Source organism: Canis lupus, chromosome 1 (genome assembly GCF_003254725.2).
Source record: "Canis lupus dingo isolate Sandy chromosome 1, ASM325472v2, whole genome shotgun sequence".
Taxonomy (NCBI): domain Eukaryota; kingdom Metazoa; phylum Chordata; class Mammalia; order Carnivora; family Canidae; genus Canis; species Canis lupus.
In genome coordinates this window covers 70,727,712-70,739,932 of record NC_064243.1, presented here as the reverse complement: position 1 = coordinate 70,739,932, position 12,221 = coordinate 70,727,712, and the positions used below count along the sequence as shown (strand labels likewise).

At 48.3% G+C, this 12,221-nt stretch overlaps 1 long non-coding RNA gene and 1 pseudogene across 1 annotated transcript in view; one reads left to right on the top strand and one right to left on the bottom strand.

The window, feature by feature from the left end:
• Positions 1-4,944: 4,944 nt before the first annotated feature.
• The window catches only part of LOC112644592 (uncharacterized), a 29,185-nt gene continuing 21,908 nt past the window's right edge, over positions 4,945-12,221 (bottom strand). Inside the window, exon 3 of the long non-coding RNA XR_007413735.1 lies at positions 4,945-5,054. This is a non-coding gene — a long non-coding RNA (uncharacterized LOC112644592). The remainder of the gene's footprint in view (positions 5,055-12,221) is intronic.
• On the top strand, positions 7,127-7,668 carry LOC112644591 (60S ribosomal protein L21-like; annotated as a pseudogene).

Below are 12,221 nucleotides of genomic sequence, written 5' to 3'. Positions count from 1 at the left end.
CCTCCTGCCCGTTGGTGGATTGAGAGCCAAAGCCCTGGGTGGGTGCATTTGCAACTTCTCAAAGGGAGGAGAGACAGCCCGTAAAAGGAACCGGGGCTTTTCTGGGGCTGTTTACAGAGAAGTAACCCCTGTGTCATTTTCTGCAGCAGGGAGGTCCTTGCCCTGATTGCTAATCGTCTGTGTACTTTAGCCATGTGTGGCGTAAGCCGCGCTCGGCCCGAGCACAGAGGTCCCTCCACCCGCAGCTTGCTTTTAACTGCACAGAACACAGCAGGCTGTGCCGGCCGGGCCACCCAGGGAGCCACCGCAGAATTCTTCTGTGGGAGACCTCCCTGCGTTCTCTGCTCTGCCTCTGCCCACCGGGACAGCTGAACAGCCCTCCCTGAACTCCCACTCAGGACACCTTCTCGTGCCTTCCACCTGGGTCAGCAGTACAGCCGCAGAGCTTAGCCTGCTGAGCCTGTCTCTGAGTCAGCCAGCAAACGGCTCTCTCTTGAAGCTTCACGAATACCCAGAAGGGAAGTAGGCAGAGGAGTGGCCACTGGGGACTGTGGCCTCCGGCCTCACTACCTCCACACTGTAGCAGTGAGGGCAACTCTGGTACCTCCAGGAAAAGTGTGCTTGGGAGCCTCCCATGGGACCCTTGATGCTCGGAGCACTTGGGTCACACTGAGGCTGAGTGCCTGGCTGGATTGAGGGACCGAGGGAGGAAGTAAGGGCCAGATTGTAGCATTCTTGTTCTAAGAATTTGAGGAAGGGATTGATGGCCGAGTAAATTGACATGTCTCAAAGATCACTGTGACTTCAGTATGGAGATGGGTCAAAGGAGGAGCGAGGATAGAAGCCAGGAGACAGGGCCAGGGGCCCTCAGGGTCCTCTAGAGAGAGGGGAGGGGCGGGAAAGAGGATCCTGGCACATTCCAGGGGGCCAAAGCCATGACCTTCTGGGGGGTTTGTTCTAGAGGAGCTGCTAGGTAATAAATCAATACATAACACAACAAGATTTCCAGTTGTGATCAGTTCTGTGAATAAAACTAAGCAGCATGAGGGGAAAGTGGTGATGGAATTTGTGAGTACACACATCCCGGGCCCCAGCTCACCGAATCAGCACATCCAGAGAGGGAGCCCAGAGATAAGTCTGTTCAACAAGTGTTATAGGTGAGTCTTATCGTCAGACAAGCTCTGGAAAGAGACACGTGAGGACTGTAGTTGGTGGGATCAGACACCCTAGAGCTTTAGCACTGCTTCTGCCACTTTTCTTGTGACCTTGGGACCTCACTTAACCCTCCCCAGCCTCATCTTCATATGTCAAATGGGAATCTAAACAGTGCTAGCCTGACAGGGTCGTTGTAAAGATCAATGATACAAGCACACAAACCACTTTGCAGGGTGCCTGGCCCATCCTGTGGAGGATAAAATATGGAGGAGAGGCTCCATGGTTTGCTATACTTGGTTATGTTTTATCAAGTCAATGAGTCTATATTAAGCTTCACTATTCATATTTTACATTTCAGAAATTGAACTCCTTTTCCTTGACCCCCAACCACATGTCCCATCCCCACGGCCGACACTCTGGCAAAGCCATCATCCTACTGCAACAGCCTCCCACAGGGGCCTTCCCACCACCTCCAAGCCACCCACTCTCCACTACTCCACCCTGCTGTCGTCATAATCAGATTGGGGCAGTCTCTCACTTGATTTAACAGTTTTCCATTCTTCTCCAAATAAAACTCAGCATTATTACCGTAACTCATCCAGTTTCACCCTAATTGGGCTCTAGCTCCATACTCTGGCCTTGCTGTGGAAACTTTATACCAGGAATTCTCACTTGCAACTTAAATTTGTGACTTATTCTGAAAGACTTCAGACCCCCCTTTGATACATTTCTATAGCATAAAACTCACCAGACTTAAAATTCGTCAGACTTGCAATTAGTCATTTGACGTCTATCTTCCCTGTGAAATAATAAGTGCCATGAAAGCAACGGTAGGATCTATCTTCTTAGAGCTGTGGATCGTATTGGGATTAAGAGTACCAACTCACGAGACAACTTCCTAGTTTCAGATCTTAGCTCTACCACTTATTAATTGTGTGATCTCAGCCAAATTATTTGGGTGTTCTGGGCTTCAGCCTCCAAATCTACCAAACTATGGGATTATTTTATAAATAAATTAAATAGTATGTGAGAACTGTGTAGAAGGTTGCCTGATAGCATTCACTAAAATTTTAACTGCTATTCTAATTACTCCAGGCCTGTATTTAGACATTATGTACTCAATAAATACTTGTTCAGTGAAGGATATTGTTTATCTTACTTAGTATGTGGCTTGCATATTCCCAGCAGCCACCATTTAGTGATACTTCTACTTTATAGCTGGGCAGTCTTGGATAGAGAACTCATGTATTTTGTGCAGTATTAAGAATGGAATTCCTATAGGATGATTTGGAAAAGAGATTCTGATTTCAGGAATAGAATATGTGTCATCAATCAGAATTTTCTTTCTTTCTTTTTTTAAAGATTTTATTTATTTATTCATGAGAGACAGAGAGAGAGAGAGAGAGAGAGAGGCAGAGACACAGGCAGAGGGAGAAACAGGCTCTGTGCAGGGAGCCCGACATGGGACCCGATCCCGGGTCTCCAGGATCCCTCACTGGGCTGAAGCGGCGCTAAACCGTTAAGCCACCCAGGCTGCCCTCAGAATTTTCTTAGTAGGAGATGATTTTGGAGTAACTCATCTGCAGAATGCTTTGAAAGCACTTTGGCTTCCAAGTTCTCAAATGGAATTAAAATAATGGAAATATTGTAGTATACTCTAATTCTTTTCCTTAGGGATTACTGACTGCTGGTTAAGGTTTTGTTTTTAGTGTATAGAAAACTATACAATATAGTGACATGGTCCAATAAATATTTTTTTAAAAATCCATGCTCTGCATCATGAGGTGCTGCCTATCTTCACTAACACCATCATAAGACAGAGTCTTTGAAATCCACCTATGTGCTAGAAAAATATCAAGAGTATCCTATAGGCAAGTTCTGCAGAGCTCCCATACACTATTTGGTGCATTTGATGTGGGATTTGGAAATAGTACAAACTGCACAAACCTCCTTCTAGACCTACCCCAGCAGTCAGTTCCTTCTAAACATTAAGGTTTGTTTTGATGCCCAAAAGTTTACCTATCTTGTTAATTATCAGACTTCCATATGCATGACTGGGCCTAAAAGATATACTGGGAAAAGTGAGAACAGACACGGACCAGCCGCAGGCTCCAACAGTAATCCATTTATAGTATCAAGCTGCAACTATAGACCCAGAGAGGTAGGGAGACTATATTCTTCTCATTTCCCAGGTAAAGCAGGGAGGAAATGGAGGGATCGGCTGAAACTCCCACATGCAACCGAGTTTTGACATTAGGAAAGTCTATAAATTGGACACCTGGGTGGCTCAGTGGTTGAGTGTCAGCCTTTGGCTGAGTGGGAATAAAACTGATGTGAAGATCAAGAAATAGTAGTGGGAATAAAACCCCGGAGTGACCCCGGGATCCTGGAATCGAGTCCCACATCAAGGACAGAGCCTACTTCTCCCTCTGCCTGTGTCTCTGCCTCTCTCGCTGAGTCGCTCATGAATAAATAAAATCTTAAAAAAAAAAAAAAAAAAAAAAAAGAAAGTCTACAAGTCACTTTTCCTCTAAAGAGACCAAAATGTTGTAGACCACCATTCTGGTACTTAACTACTCACCTTATGTCTCCATACTTTGGAGGACATACTTTCTCAATGTTTTTCCTAAAACAAGCCATACCCATCTGGAATAAACCCTATCACATGGTAATTTAAACTAAAACTCCTTAATCTTGAATAAGCATAGGAATCCCCTGGGGATCATGATATACTGCAGACTATGACTCAAGAGGTCTGCAGTGGGGCCTAGGACCCTGCATTTCAAGCAAACTCCCCAGTGATATTGATGCTGCTGGTCTGTGGGCCTCGGGTTGCCAGGGTTAGCCAGCTAGGTGCCTGCAGGTGTGTGGGGTGCCCAGGAGGCAACAAGATCCTTGAAACAATGTTCATTTCAGTTATAAATCATTTCCCCATTTCCTATTTCCTGATCTTCACACCAGTTTTATTCCCACTCGTGGGGCGAGTCCCGTTCACCCCAACCAGGACTGGTAAAAAATATGTTCATGTCAAGCTTGGAATGAATTCCTTTCTCCATGCTCCATTGTCTACCTCTGGAGGTGGAAACGACATTGCCTACTTTATTAGCTTCCCATGGTCTTCCCAGACTGTCCTGTTGTTGACTTTTACAGAGAAAATAAGCAAACAACTGGGAGAAAGGGAACTGGTTAACACGGATAATTCTGCTGTTCTGTTAACTTTAAAATTGTGAGGGAATTTCTCCTTTAGCTCAAAGTATCTGCCGACCTCATTCTCCAACGTCAGCGTTTTAAGCAGACCCTCTGCCCTGCAATCCCCACATTTGGTTCTGACAGAGTCCTGATAGTCTTAACGTGTGCAATTGGAGGCCAAGATGTTTGTGTTTATGTCCCAGGCCCAGAATAAATAAATAGCTACATGGTATTGAAATCACCTGTCAAAATAGCCTCTGCAGTTCTGGGGCACAAAGAGAAGTCTCCTGTGATTGGCTAACTTGCTGCAAGAATTCAAAGGCTGTTTATCTCATTTAGTAACAAAAAGACCTATAATTACTACATTTTGACCCCAAGGCAGGCAATTACTTCACAAAAACTCTCCCCAGGAAACCAGACATTAGCCTGGCTAATTAGGCTGACCTGGCTGCACTCTGCTCAGAGGGCCGCCCACACGGCTGGACGCCGAGGCTGGGCTGCGGGGCGGCTGCGGGGCGGCTGCGGGGCGGCTGCGGTCAGAGGAGGCCTGGGGTGGCGCTGCGCCGTGTGTTGTGTGTTGTGTTTTCTTTTTTTACTACTTACTTGTATGTGCTCCTTGAAGCCCGAGACCTCTCCCAGAAACGGTCTCTCATCAAAAAGAAGTGGCTCCCAGACAAATTGATCTTTATTGCATGAGGAGGAGGAGGAAGCTGGCAAAAAGAAAAAAGAAAGGAAAAGCAACTGAGATCGTAAATTCTTTCCAACATAGGAAATCAGTCTTTGCCCCTTTAGGAATATGGTTTGTTGTGTCAGCCGATTAGGCGAATTTCCTAGCCCCCTTTTGTCCTTGAGCCGCTTGGGGGTTGACTTCTATTTGGGTTCTGGGTTCTATGAGGCTGGGCTGATTTTTTTTTTTTTAAACGTCCGAAGCCTGTAGAATTCTCCTGCTGAAAAATCAGATGAATCCCCAAGGGGTGCTGGGAGGTGGGTTACAAAGTCCTCAGACCCTTTCCACACATGAAGAAGTGCATAGAGAGACGATGTGCTGCACCTGGCTGGGCAAAATGCCTTGAAACCCAGGATACTCTGGCGATTGAAACAAGGATCTGCACAGAGGGAGGTTTTCAAAAGGGTGGAAGGGGAATTGGCAATTCTCTTCTAGGGCTGCAGGCTAGAGGTGTCCAAGGGCGAGTGCACCAACAGGATGTCTTGGAAGGTGAAGAGATGGTTACCTGATTGGGGCAGGTCTCAGCAAGCAGAAAGCAGCCCAAGTCAGCTTGGGCGAACTCAGCAGAGGGATCAGAACGGCTAGGCTCACTCATCCCTTTGAGCTCACACCCTAATGGTGTTAAAGAAAAAATTCATTCTGACGCTTCTAAAAAGGGAAGGAAGACCTTAGCCAAGACTGTGGCGACAGGTGTCCTGACTGTGGCCATGGGAGAGAGACTGGGCTCCACTCTGAAGATAGCCAAGACAGCTGGGATTTACAACCAAGGAGCAGAGCAAGAGGGTCTGTGTATGAAAAAGTACTAAGAGTAGACATAAAGCTCTATCTTGCTAACCTAATCTAAGATTCTTGCCAGAGGAGGACTGGGAGTGATCAGATACAGAGGGGAAGGGCTGAGGAATTTGATCCGATATGGGAGGTACAGTGGGGGTCCTTCTAACCCAACTCAGCAGGACTCGGTGCATCATGAGGCAAGCTGAAGGCAGGGCCCAAGGACGAAGCCTTTTTGAGAAAAGGGTTCAGAGGAGTCTAAAGTTTAGTCAGTGAGAGAGTCTTTGTCCAACGGAAGGTTGAAAGGCAAAAGGTGCGGAAGCACCTGGACCTTTTCCCTAATGGTTTTAAAACAAAGATCAGAAAGGGAAGGAAGGAAGGAGAGGTGGGTGTTCTCTGTGGAAGGAAGGAAGGAGAGGTGGGTGCGCATGTGGTTCCTCTGGTGCTGCTGGCTTCTGAATGGCTTCTGAATGGCTAAGCGGCTCCAGCTGCCTAGCCGCATGAGAACCAGGTGGAGAGCGTTCCAGGAGGTCCTGAAGCAGAACCTCCCCGGCTTCCTACAGAAGAAAGAGTCGAGATGTGTTGTGACTACACTCTGAGCAACCAGCAGCATTTGGTGCTCGGTTGGCCGTCAGAAGGTCTGACCTTTACTCAACTCTTCCTTGGGTGGCACTTCAGGATTTCCAAAGCAAGGTTCCCAGAGCTGCATGGAAAAGCTAAGTGTGATGCTACATACTCATTCTTACTCAAAGGCAGCTGGGAGGAATAAATAATTACAAAGTGACGATGCCAGCATTTTGAATGACCACTTCAGAAGCACGCCACCTAATAACGTGCCAGGTGCATGGCTTGGCCTGTCTTCAGCCCCTGACCTCTATCTTTCATGAAACTAAAGCATTTGCTCAGGGTAAGATAACTGAGCCAGAGTAGGGCCTATATATATGTATGTGTATGTGCCTGCGTGGGTGTGAGAGAATTCTTCAAAGGTCAAACCATGGATCTCATAGGAATATCAAATGACATATGCCAATGATTTTTATTTAACTGATTAATTAACGTTGTTAATCAGTAAGGTGTTAGCACTCGTTCAAAGGAGAACCCCAGGGACAGACACATACCTAGGGCAATAAGAATACCAAGATGAATTTGCTTAGTAGATGTCAAAGTGACCCCTTCCACAGTGGGAGACACAAATCAGTGGGACCTCCACCATGTGCAAAATTGTTTGCAGTGCTACAAGTTATCCACACTTTACAGAACTTTAAAAAGCTCAACAACAGCCTTTCGGCCGGAACCGCCATCTTCCAGTAATTCACCAAAATGACCAACACAAAGGGAAAGAGGAGAGGTACCCGCTATATATTCTCTAGGCCTTTTAGATAACATGGAGTTGTTCCTTTGGCCACATACATGCGAATCTATAAGAAAGGTGATATTGTGGACATCAAGGGAATGGGCACTGTTCAAAAAGGAATGCCCCACAAATGATACCATGGCAAAACTGGAAGGGTCTACAATGTTACTCAGCATGCTGTTGGCATTGTTGTAAACAAACAAGTTAAGGGCAAGATTCTTGCCAAGAGAATTAATGTCCACATTGAGCATATTAAACACTCAAAGAGCCGAGATAGCTTCCTGAAGCATGTGAAGGAAAATGATCAGAAAAAGAAGGAAGCCAAAGAGAAAGGTACTTGGGTCCAACTGAAGCACCAGCCTGCCCCACCCAGAGAAGCACACTTTGTGAGAACCAATGGAAAGGAGCCTGAACTGCTGGAACCCATTCCCTATGAATTCATGGCATGATAACTGTAAAGGAAATAAAAGACCTCAGGATTGTAAAAATAAAAATAAAAATAAAAAAATAAAAAGCTCAACAACAATGAAAGGGGCAGACATAAAATTAAATAATCTGGAAAACTGGACATAAAATCTAATAGATCTGGAAGTCATGCCAGACAACACCTAGTTTTCCATTGAAGTTGCCCAGCTATCTTTTTGGTTCATTTGAAAGCCTTTCACAATTTTTCCCTAATATGTAATATATATATACACACACACACACATACACATATACAAGGGTGTGGTTTTCCACCTCTCTGTTCATGCATATGTTGTTTACGTTCTTTTTTCTTTTTCTAGAGAGAGAGAGAGAATGAGCACACAGGAGCTGGGGGGCGGGGGAAGAGGCAGAGGGAGAGGGAGAATGAGGAGCCCGACACGGGGCTCCATCTCAGGAGCCGGAGATCATGACCTGAGCTGAAATCAAGAAGTAAGACACTTAACCAACTGAGCCACTCATGTGCCCCCAAATGTTTACTTTTTAATTAAAGAATCCTTTCCCATTGTTCCCCACCAGTCCAAATGTGATTTTCCTGACCAGCCCTAGACCTAATAAATCAGAATCTAAGGGGGACTTTGGACTCTGCCTTTTAACCAGCTGCCGCAGCTGAGTCTCCGATGCATAGCATACACACCAGAGTGGTGGGGAGATGGTTCATGGATTAAAATTGAAACTTAAATTGCGGGCAGGATTTGGGAAAGAGCAGAAGGCATTCCATGAATAGGGTCTATGGGGGAAAGGGCAGGGAAGTACAGGGAGGTATGGGAGAGCCAGGGGAGGCAGGGATGCCTGCCTGAGGGAAGCGTGGAGAGGAATAGATTGGATGAGTGGGAGATGCAGGAGGGTCAGACTTAATCCTGAGTTAATGCACATATTTTTCAGCAGAGAATTAATATAAGAAAAGCAGTGTTTAAGGAAGGCTTGTGGGGGGCATGGTAGACAGAATAGGCTCTGTTCTCCAAAAAGATGGAGGCATGTTTCCTGAATGTGCTGCTTCATTTCAGCCTTGGAAGGGAGGGGTGCTTATTGAGAGAGAGAGAGCAAGACGTGGTCAATTTCTCTAGGTATAATCACTGGGGGACTGAATACACATGTGGGCAATGGCCAGGCCAAAGCCTATATAAAAATGGTACTCTGACCCACAGACTGCATCAGCCACCCAAGAAACCAGCCCATGATAACTCAGTAACCAGCCCAGGATGCCAACGTGCTATCTACACTTGAAACCTTCCCTTCTTGCCACTATAAAGCTTTCCCACTCAGCTGCCTGCCTTCAGTCTCTGCCAAATGCAAGTGATGGTGGCTGACTCCCTTGCTAAAGCACATTCTGGTCTGACAGTTGTGTAGTGATATCTCACAGTAATTTTTCAGAAACGATTTATAATTTGGCACATACCAGTTCAACTACTTTGCATTACTGTCTTCTTCCTCTGAGCCACACTTTTAACAGAGAAAACTCATTCCACATCCGCTTCTCTTTCTTCTCTTCATTATTCCTCGTGGGATTAAAGGAATGTAGAAAAGGTCCCCATTTTCTCTTGGGTCATACTGTCCCAACCAAGCCTCAGTGATGGCCTGTCCTTGCTTTCACCACTGGCGCTGTAGCCAGCAGGGAATGAAGGGAAGACACTGATGGCCAGAGGGCTACGGGCAGTGAGTCTGTCCTTTGTGTCTGTATATATTCATTTTCTAGCCACAGCACAGGTTGTTTTGCTTTCTGCTGCTTGGGGAAAGAAGGAAATGCAAATGTACTCGCTGTTGGTTAAGCCTCCTGGACAGTAAAAACAAAGACAGCTCTACTGTTTTTTTCCTAAATAATGTAGGGTAACCCCTTTGAGAGCCCTTCAAAGATATCTGCACATTTCAAAGACTTTTGAAGTTAGAAGGAGTCCTGAGCAAGACCCTCAACAAACATCACTTATGTGCCTACTGTGTGCCTGGCTCTAGGCGGGGCACGGGGCTAGAGCCCTGCATACGAATGAGCCAGACTCTCCATCTACTGTCAGCAGATACAGCTGAGGCAGGTCACATGCTCAGGAAGAAAGGACCAAGGGCTGCTGGGAGTTGGGAGGACTCCACAGCTCACTGTCAGGAATTGGGGAATGCAGTGATCAACTCCCCCAAAGCTTCTCAAGCCTGAAAAAGGCTGAGAATCATGTGAGATGCCTGCTAAAAACATAAATTCCTGGATCTCACCCCAGACAGACTGAATCAGAACCTCTGGAAGAAGAACCCAGGAAACTGTGTTTTATTTTATTTTATTTTTTTCAGGAAGCTGTATTTTAAAACAAGCTATCCATATGTTCTGCAGAGTGAATTGTGTGCCCCCCTCCCTAAACCCTGAGGGAATAGTATTTGGAGTTGGGGACCTTTGGGAGGTAATTAGGTTTAGATGAGGTCATGAGGGCGGGGGGGCCCCCATGATGGGATTAGTGCTGTTATAAAAAGAAACATGAGATACTTGCATACAAGGATAAATGACCATGTGAGGACGCAGCAAGAAAATGGCCATCTGCAAGCCATGAATAGGCCCCCACCAGGAAATGAATCAGCTGGCACCCTGATCTGGAACTTCCAGCCTGCAGAACTGTGAGGAATAAATTCCCACCATTTAAGCCCCCCAGTCTACGGTATTCTGTTGTGCCAGCCCCAACAGCCTCATACAATATGATTCTAGAATTATCCTGACTGAGAACCATTGACCCAACCAAGCCCTCTCATTTGTCAGGTGAGGAGATGGAACACAGTGGGGTACATATCTCACCTGGGGTCTCCATACCTAGTTCATGGCCCACTCATGACTGAGTCCTGGTTCTCTGACTTTCAGACCAGGGCCCCTGATGCCACCTCAAAAATGACAAGTTTCATCTGCAAGTCAACTCTGGTTGATTGCTGGTGGCTGCCTAGAGGACCTTGTCAGGAAGGGTTCTAAGGACAACTGCAGGCTCAGGTGATGTGGGCGCACGGCTGGCAGAGAGGGCATGTACGGAGTCAGAAGCATCATGGTTTGGGCAGGAAACCTGGACTTGGAATCCAGCTACCCAGGCTGATAAAGCCCCTCCCACTTTTTAAAAAGATTTTATTTGTTTATTCATGAGAGACACAGAGACAGGCAGAGACACAGACAGAGGGAGACGCAGGCCTCCCCTAGGGAGCCCCGATGCGGGACTCGGTCCCAACACCCCGGGATCAGCCTGAACACAAGGCAGATGCTCGACCGCTGAGCCCCCTGGCCTCCGGCTGATAAAGGCTCTCATCACTTGGCTTCAGGAGATCGGAACCTGATGGTGTCGCTCACGGCAACAGCAGCGGCGCCTGGAGCCTCCTAGCCAGGTAAATCCTGGGGTCCCGCCGGGACTCGCTGGCCTGGGTCCCCGGGCGCGGGGCGCACCGATCTGCCCCAAGGCTGCGCTAGGGTGTGTAGCGGGACGGGTGTGTCTGGGGCGACCCCGATAAGGTGTGAGGCACGAGGAGCTGCTTCGCGGACGGGCCAGCGAGTGCGCGCCACAGCACGGCGGGGGCCCCCCGGGCCCCACGTCCCGGGCTCCGGCTTAGCCCCGCGTCTCTCACCGCCACCCCCGAGGTCGAGGTCGCGTGTGGCGCAGATGGACTCCGGGGGAGCCCTCCTGAGGCTGTCGGCATGCGCGCGGCCCTCAGCCCCGGGCCCCCCAAGACTGGCCAGGGCCGGGCGTCTCTGGTTGGCGACGCCCTGCAGCCGAGACCGCCTTTGAGCGAGCGGCCCTCCCTGTGCAGCCGCGGCCTCTATTACCAACCCTTCCATTTTCTGTTAAGCAACGTGTTTGGAAGCCTGAGTGGATTAGAGACAGTAAGTATTTGATTGCTTACATTATTCTGGTTCAAACATGGCTCCAGGCCCGGCACTAATTTATTTATTTTCATATGGCCCATTTCTACTCCGCTTGGGGATCTGCCACCCCCGGCCTCTCCCCAGCTGCTGTCCCTCGCCCACCCACGCCCCTTGCCACCCTTCTTCCCGGTCCGACTCTCCCGTGGGGTGGAAGGTCCGTGACGGATGCCCCATCGGCAGCCTCCAACCCAGAGGCTCGGCTTCCGCCCACGGGGTTCGGGGTTCGCGCGCCCTGCCCAGCCGGGGCCTCCGAGCTGACGGGCACAGGCCACCTACCAGCGGCTCAGCAGAGCCCGGAGCTTTCCAGAGCAGCCGCCCGCGGCTCTGCGCCTGCACCACAGGGAGGGGCCGGGTGGGGGCGGGGGGGACTTCTTCCAGGAGCCCCTAAACCTGGGTGCGGAGATCGGGGCAGGTTTTGTTCATGGTCAACCTGGGGAGGAAAGCCAGCAACATGGACACGACAGAATCAGTATCCCATTACAGGTCCCCTGAGCCAACCTGTCCCCTGCTTATCCCTGCCCCCATTTGCAAAACAGCCTGCTCTGCATATGGGATGGAAACTGTGTCCTGGCAAAACACAAAAAGTAAATATTTAAAGGGAAAAAAGCACACACAAGGAAACAAAATGCCTTGCGTTTATGTTTCCATGGTCTGCCGCCAAGTACCTCCCA